Here is an 8,600-nt window from a genome sequence, read left to right on the forward strand (position 1 = left end):
TTTAATACCTTAATGATTATTGGCGGTTTTACTATAGCTATTATGAAAAGGTCCCAATGTTTCTTTGTCTTTGATTCACACAGCCGGGACAGCCGTGGATTACTAGTTGAAAATGGAGATGGAGCTTCGTGCCTTTTAAAGTTTGATAATATTTTTGAACTTGAAAAATATGTTAAGTTTTTTTATTTAGAGTTTCGGGAAAAAGAATTTCAACATTTTCAAATCCAATTTATTCAAATTAATGAACCAAGTGAAGAGCTAAAAAGGATTCTTCAACTAAGTTATTCTCGATTTGTAAAGAAAAATTCCAGCACGACACCTAAAAAACGTAAAAATAATTGTGCGGATGGAAATACTAGAAAGAGACAAAAAACACGTCAGCAAAGCAATCAAGCCTATTATGAACAAAACAAAGAAAAAATAAATGAAAACAATAAAGCCTATCATGAACAAAACAAAGAAAAGATAAGTGAAAACAAAAAAGCTTATACAGTAATGAACAAAACAAAGAAAAGGTAAGCGAAAACAAAAAAGCTTATATTGAAAAAAACAAAGAAAAGATAATTGAAAATAAAAGAGTTTACTACAATAGAAATAAGGACACTCTCAAAGAGAAGCAAAAAATTAATGCTCAAAAAAAAAAATCTGCTAAGCAGTCTGATGACCCAGTGAAAAGATTTAAAAAAATTATATATGAAGGTCCTTTTTACATATGCATTTCTTGCCACAGATGTCTATATCGACGTTCAGTTGCTAAATTTTCTCCTGAAAAATACAACATGCCAGAGGACGATTATTGTTTAGAAGTAATTTCTTTCGATGGGAAACTGTATATTTGCAGAACGTGCCACAATAAGCTCAAAAAAGATAATTTACCATGTCAGTCAGTTAAAAACAAACTAAGCCTTGATGAACTACCAACTGAATTCAGTACTCTTCGCAGACTTGAAAAGGTTTTAATTTCTCGTTAGAATTTTATTTAAGAAAATTGCAATAATGCCAAAAGGTCAGTTTCCCAAGTTAAAAGGGTCAATTTGTAATGTTCCAATTGACATAGAAGATATTGCTAATACCCTGCCAAGAAAAACTAGTGATAATGGTCTTGTCATAGTTAAACTTAAAAGAAAATTAGAATATAAGGGACATGTAATTTTTGAGGCAATTAGGCCTGATTTTGTTCAGCAAATGTTAAATTATTTAAAAGATAATAATCCTCTTTATCAAGACATAGTGATTGATGTCAGTAACATTTCTGATGATGAAACTATGGTGGGAAATAATACAGATGTTACTAACATTAATTCAGCCAGCAATGATAACGAAGAAATTTCTGATGAGGGTAGCAGAACACAAAATGACACTTCAGTTTTAGAACTTGAGACAGCAGCAAACCCACTTGACGTGTTTCGCTCAAGTGCAAATGAAACAACTCTTATGTCCCATACTCCCACTGAAACAGAAATAGATAATGAAATTTTAACATTAGCACCTGGTCAAGGGAAAAAACCAATTTCTATTTTGAATGATGAAAATTGTGAAATGCTTGCCCATCCTCATTTGTTTCCAAAAGGTAAATTTGGATTCAACGTTCAACGCAATGTTAAATTGAGTCCCTCAAAGTACTTTAACCAACGATTATTGAACTATACTCAAAAATTTGCCTCTGATCCAGACTACATATTTTTGCTAACTCTGTGATTCAACAAGTCTCTTTGACCAGTCAAATAAATGTTGCCATGAGAAAAGTTGCAGCCTCTAATTTAAATGCGGGAATGTTAAGTCAAAATTTCAAAGAAACAGTGAAACAATTTATTGCAAATGACAAAGCCTTTGCTTTTATGAGTACAGTTAAAGGAACTCCAGCATATTGGAAAAAATTTCAGCAAGAAGTTTTGGCAATGGTTAAACAATTAGGGCCACCAACTTTCTTTTTGACTTTAAGCTGTGCTGATCTAAGATGGAATGAATTGATCTCCATAATTTACAAACTCAAGGGTCAAAATGTTACTAACGAATTTATTGAGAATCTTTCATATCATGAAAGGTGTGATTATTAAATAGCAATCCTGTTCTAGTAGCAAGGCATTTTCAATATAGAGTTAAGTATTTTTTAAAGAAATTGTTTTAGATGGTCCACTTGGCAAAACAACTTATTATGCTATTCGGGTTGAATTTCAAGTACGTGGAAGCCCTCATATTCATTCTTTTCTTTGGATTTTGAATGCGCCAACATTAACTCCGGAAACAAAATCTGAATACGTAGAATTTGTTGATAAAATAATTAAAGTTTGTTACCATCACAACAAGAAGATCCAGAATTGTTTAACCTTGTAAAAACCTATCAATTACATCGTCATTCGAAAACTTGTCGTAAATATAAAAAATACGCCTTGTAGATTCATTTCGGCAAATTTTTTTCTGAGAGAACTATTGTTTCAGAGCCTTTGCCACAAGAATTGCCACAAGAGCAAAAACGAACAATACTGTCACTGAGAAAAGAAGTATTAAGTAAAGTAAGGACATATATAAATGAAAATCTTAATCCAAGTAAAAGAAATTTTTTTAACCCAGATGCTGAAAATTTCAGTCCTGTTCCAACCATAGATGAAATACTTAATGAATTAGATATTCCCAAGAATGATTATGAATATGCTCTGTCAGTATCTGAAGATGATGATTTTCACCTATATTTGAAGCGTGATTCAAATGCGTGTTTTGTAAACAATTATTTTACTGAGGGTCTGAAAGCTTGGCAAGCAAATCTGGATATCCAACCCGTATTTAATTATTACAAGGCTGTTACTTACATGTGTGCATATCTGTCGAAAACTGAAGATGAAGTGTCTCATGCTATGAACCAAGCTGTTCAAGAAGCATTCGAAAACGATTTAGATAAATATCAGCAAATGAAATCTATTGCGCATGCTTATGTTTCAAAACGGGAAGTATCGGTGCAAGAAGCTGTATATCTTAGCATGCCTGAATTATGGCTAAGAAAAGTATTTCCAGGTGTAACCTTTGCAAACACCAATATACCAGAGAAAAGATTTAGGATGTGTCTTAGTGAAAATGAAATAAGTGAGCTTCCTGAAGATAGTACCTCGATATTCAAAAAGAATATGCTAGACCGATATTGTGATAGACCAACCAACAACTATGCTAATGGAATTTATGTGTCTGTTTCAAACATGTGTTATGCTGAATTTTTGAGGTTTTATAGTGTCATGTATGTAGAGAATAAAGAAAATGATTGCCAGCCCAATGAACTTGTAGATGATCTAATTGAATCAAATCATCCAACAAATGGGTACCCAAATATTGTTCCACTCTTGTCCAGCTCGAGATAAACTAAATGTCGTAAAGTTCCATTAGTACTCCGCCTTCATGAGCCAAATAGAAACAAGCACCCCGAATATTGCTCATCATCTGTTAATGTTTATATTATCCTTTTCGTAATGAAAATGAGTTACTCTCTAAGGAACACAATTCTTACACACAGAAACTATTTGAACCAGGTGTTGTAGAAATGATTGAAAGTAACAGAGCTTTGATCCAACCATATTCTGGTTTAGTAGATGATGCATTAGAAAGGTTTAGAACTGACATCACGCTCAAATGAATGACTTTGAACAGCAGGAAAATGATGAAACAATGCTGCTAGCTTGAAAGTAATACTGCAAATAATAATGATGAATCAATGATGAAGCTAATGAAGACACAGTACCATTTAGGGCAGCAATACCAATGGAATCTTTTTGCTTCCTGATAATGAAATAAATACTCGTATAAGATCTCTTAATCCTCAACAGAGAGAAATGTTTGATGGTAATACACAAATGGGGAAGAAATTTGTAAAAAACCTGTCTTCTAAAGATCCTAAAATTGTAGAGCCATTCCATATTTTCTTAACCGGGTGGCGGAGGCGTGGGAAAAAAGCCATTTACTTACAACAATTTATCACTCATTGTCTAAACTTTTAATGTACAGAGGAGGAGAACCTACTAAACAAAGGATTCTTGTGCTTGCCCCAACAGGTGTAGCAGCGATCAATGTCAATGGAACCACAATTCACACTGGTTTGATTATTCCTACAAAAAAGCTATTTCCCTTGAATGCTATGTCAAAACAAAATTTGCAAAAAAACTTGCTTGCGTTGAGATTATAATGATAGATGAAATTTCCATGGTACCTAGTCGCTTATTTCGAAATATTGATTCAAGGTTACGTGAAATATTCAGTTCTGATAAACCTTTTGGTGGAAAATCGGTCTTACTTTGTGGTGATTTGTATCAACTCCCACCAATTTATAGAGATCCAATTTACAAAGCTGATTGTTCATCTATGCAAAGTATTGTCGGATTTGAATTATGGAGAAGTTTCCAAATGGCAGAATTGACTGAGGTCATGAGACAGAGAGATGATATAGATTTTGTAGATCTATTAAATCAAGTACGTTTAGGTGAACTTGATGAAGAAAAAGAAGAACTTTTAAAATCTAGATTCATTACAAAAGACAGTCCAGACTACCCTGCTAATATAACTCATATTTATGCAGAAAATAAGCCAGTAGATTTATACAATTTGCAAATGCTTGAAAAATTACCGACTGAAAAGCATCTAATTTCTGCACAAGATGAGGTACCAAAAAATCTGACAAGAAGTGATTTGAATTTTATTGAAAATGCTAAAGCAAGAGATACAGGTGGTCTAGCTCGTATTATTGAAATGAAAGTAGGTGCTCGTGTTTTGATATCAAAAAATATTGACATTGCTGATAGATTAGTCAATGGACAAGTTGGAACAGTTATGAGATTCAAATTTGATTGCAATAATAAAATATCTGGTTTCTATGTAAAACTTGATGATGTCACTGCAGGTAAAAAAGGATCCAATTTGGATAGTGTATGTAGAGAAAACAATTGGACTTTGATCGAAAGAGCAGAATCTACCTTTGCGACTAGAAAAAATAAGCAAAAGTCACCTATGGTTAGAAGAACTCAATTTCCACTGATACTATCGTATGCATGTACTAGTCACAAAGTCCAAGGGCTAACACTTCAATCAGCAGTCGTAAGCTTTGAATTATTTGGTCAAAGATATTTCAATGAAGGTCAAATGTATGTTAATTTGTCAAGGGTAACTGACATAAACGGACTATTCTTAATTGGTGAATATAGTAGAAATGCTATCAGAGTCAACACTGAAGCAGGGCTTGAATATGAACGTTTGAGAAGAAATTGTTGTTTGCAAAAGGTTCAAACTTTTTCATCTGTTTCTACCTCTCCCAAGCATTTAAATATCTCCCTTCTTAATATTCGCTCGATGAATAAACATGCTGTTGACCTAAAAAAATCTGAAAATTTAATGAACAGTGACTTGTTATGCCTTACTGAAACTCAGCTATCACCTACAAGTGATACTAGTGGAATTGATCAAACATTAAATGGTTTTAATATTGAGTATAACAACAATTCAATTAATCGCTTTCAAAACACTGCATGTTGCACAAATTCTTCAATTCAAATTTTAGAGTGTAATAAAGCAGCAGGTTACACATTGATAAAATTCAAAAAAGAGACGTTTAGTAGTCAACCTATTAGCCTTTTAATCTTGTACAGACCACCTAATTCTTCAAGAAACACTTTTCGTGAAGAACTATTGCAACTGACAAGTTATGATGATGTAGACATTATTGTGGGAGATTTCAATATTGATGCACTAGATCCAACAAATCAAGACCTAAACGAAATACTTTCTTCATTCAAAATGATAGTGAATGAACCAACTCATCTTGCTGGTGGCCTTCTGGACCATGTTTATATAAAAACAAGTTTTATTAGCCAGAGAGAAGTGAATTGCTTTATAAAGGATATTTATTTCTCCGACCATGATGGAGTTTGTTTCACTATTGTGAGTGATTCTTAAATTGTTTTAACTGCTTGGACTGCTTGAACTGCTTGATATGGGGGGGGTGTACAGTTTGGAGGGTGGGATACATAAGGGATACAAAATTCTTCAAGAGCAAAGTTTCTAATATTCATTATAAAGTCGATTCAGTACATTTATAAATAAATAAATCACAGCTTATTCTGGTGAATTTTGAATCCCTTACGTATCTATCTTAGAAGAAAAAAATCAAAACTGACAATAAGGAATTTGTCTTAAAAAGGTTTTTAGTGCCTTTAAAAGGAAAGAAACTTTCTTGTAAATTTTAATCTTTTGGATGGTTATGAATTTCTTTAAAACGTCACTTGTCACTTTTGAGTGGACACGATACTAGTTGCAAAAGACATTTTCCTCAGTCACATAATTTTTTATAATTTTATGTACAGTATTTTAAAAATGTGGATTTTAAGAATTTTTTTTATCAAATTGGAATATTAATTTTGTACATTCTTTATATTTTTAGTGCATTTTTTTAGTTAAAAATTGAATTATGATATGCATTAACTTTTTAATTTTTTTTTTGAAAATTCTTTTTACACTTTTTATAGTATTTTTTAATCAACTCATCAATTTATACAAAATTTACAGTTACAAAATTAACAAAATGAACAATACAAATAAAAACCCTGGACTAAAACTATGTTGGACTGGACTGGAATATTATTTGCGTGTTAATCGTTCTGCTGTAACTAAAATTATATGCTTGGCTGGAGAAAATATATGGGCATTTGTATGATATGATGCTGGTAATTTGTTAATGGTTTTGTTGTAGTATTAATTCCTGTTACGTAATAGCGTTGGTAGAATGAGGCAACCTAAAAGTAAAGAAACAAATTTTTGATTCATTGGCAACTTGGAATAAACATTGATTTCACACCACCAAATTCAGCAACTCTAGATGCTACAAAAGTCACAAAAACAAAAGGTTAGTAAAACTTTTGAGAGAATACTACTCGAGTACTATACTTCAAAGTCACAATTTATGATTCTCTGCTTAAAAAAATTGACAAATAGGTATATTCTTAACAATGGTTGGTATTTTTACAGACAATTGGTATAAAATCTATTGAAGTGGTTATCAATTTCCGAAAAGAAGTAATTTATCACACGTTTTCTCTGAAAAGAAAATACAAATAAATACATCGGGGTGTTTAGTGCCTTTTAATTTTATATTTTACTCTGTTATTTTAGATATCAATCAACGATCAATTGTCATTTGGCTGTCATGACTCGTAAACAATTGTCACTGTGTTACTCCGAACTCAAAGTCGATGCTACAAAGCACATTCAGGTATTTTAATTAAACCTTACAAAACATTTAACCTGAAGGCTTTTCTATTTTCTTACATAAGAAACTGTCACATTTGCCTAAGTACATTTGCTGAATGTCTCCATTCACCAAATAACTTAGAAAGTTTATATCATCAGCTTTTATTTTTATTTTTTGTTTTCTCTACTAGATTATATACGATCAACAGTAGTTTCATATTGTATTCGTTTCAATCAATCGGTATGCTGTTCATTGTCAAATTGTCGTCAAAGAAAAAGCAACGACTGACGACCATTTAAATTTTGTTCATAATAGAGTTATTTGTTGCTGATTTTGAAATTCATAACGTTTCTTCGCTCAGTGAATGAAAGTGATCAAAATGATATCATAAGTGTTATCTATACTTGTCCATTAACCATTTCGTATTGCATTGTTTTGTTTTGCTTGATTATTGCATAAAGATGCTGCTGGGATAAATATAATGAACTATTATTTGAAAAAAAACTATTTCTATTTGTAAAAGTAAATGGTCAGTCTATGTGACCTGTCAATTGAATTTTTGATAGAATCTTTGTATAAGTTTATAACAGGACATATCTAAAATTTTGTGATTTGTCCCTAAATTTTTACTTTATCTTCAAAATGTTAAAAGTTGAATTTAAATGCTTTAGATACGGAATGTTAATTTTCTATTCAATCTTACTACTAGGAGTTTTGAGTAACCTGGAGAAACATTTAGGCAAAGTGATTTTCTAGCTCTATTAAGTTTTCCAATTTTGCTTGATTCTTTATGCATCTAGTCCTTCCTTCCATCGCAGCTATTTAACTTCTTTACAAACTATCCAACTAATAATCTAACTATATTGGCTGACCTTCCAGCCTCGGCTGGTTTATTCAACATTAACTCAGTCTTCAACATTTTTTCAAATCTTCAGACATCGTCTTTTATTATGGTCGTGACCATTAAGTTTAAAATCCGAAGGGCTAGAGTAAAATCTCTAACCTTTCTCAGGCAAGAAAAAGTGAAGCCATTTCCCATTCAGAACGCGCCTAGAACGTGCCCTAATCATGACGGCGGATTGTATCTAGCGGTTCCTTTGTTTTTAAGGATTGCACATTTTGAAATCTAGCGATAGATTTTACTTTCAACCCGGCGTTTGTGTAAAAACCACGTACATGCGTTCTAGATGGGAAATTAAGTGGCTTCCTTTCCCATTCAGGAGTCTCGAGTCTAGCCCTTCGGGCAAGAAGTCAATGGTTGTGACACCAACTCCTTATAACTAACAAATTAAAAAGAATTATATAACGTTTATTTAAAAATTCTAGATCACATCGGAGCACCTGTCGAAATTGTTGGTGAAAATACTGTCGAGAACAATTGTAT

The 8,600-nt window shown here is 32.2% G+C and overlaps 1 long non-coding RNA gene across 1 annotated transcript; it reads left to right on the forward strand.

Annotated features, from left to right (window-relative positions):
* The first annotated feature begins 6,423 nt into the window (after positions 1-6,423).
* On the forward strand, positions 6,424-8,107 carry LOC136799591 (uncharacterized). Its single transcript, XR_010845537.1, has 3 exons — positions 6,424-6,871; positions 7,138-7,237; positions 7,407-8,107. It is a non-coding gene; the product is annotated as an uncharacterized lncRNA (long non-coding RNA).
* The last annotated feature ends 493 nt before the right edge of the window (positions 8,108-8,600 follow it).

This window comes from Clytia hemisphaerica, unplaced genomic scaffold, assembly GCF_902728285.1.
Source record: "Clytia hemisphaerica strain Z4C2 unplaced genomic scaffold, Clytia hemisphaerica genome assembly, whole genome shotgun sequence".
In the NCBI taxonomy this organism is placed as follows: Eukaryota; Metazoa; Cnidaria; class Hydrozoa; order Leptothecata; family Clytiidae; genus Clytia; species Clytia hemisphaerica.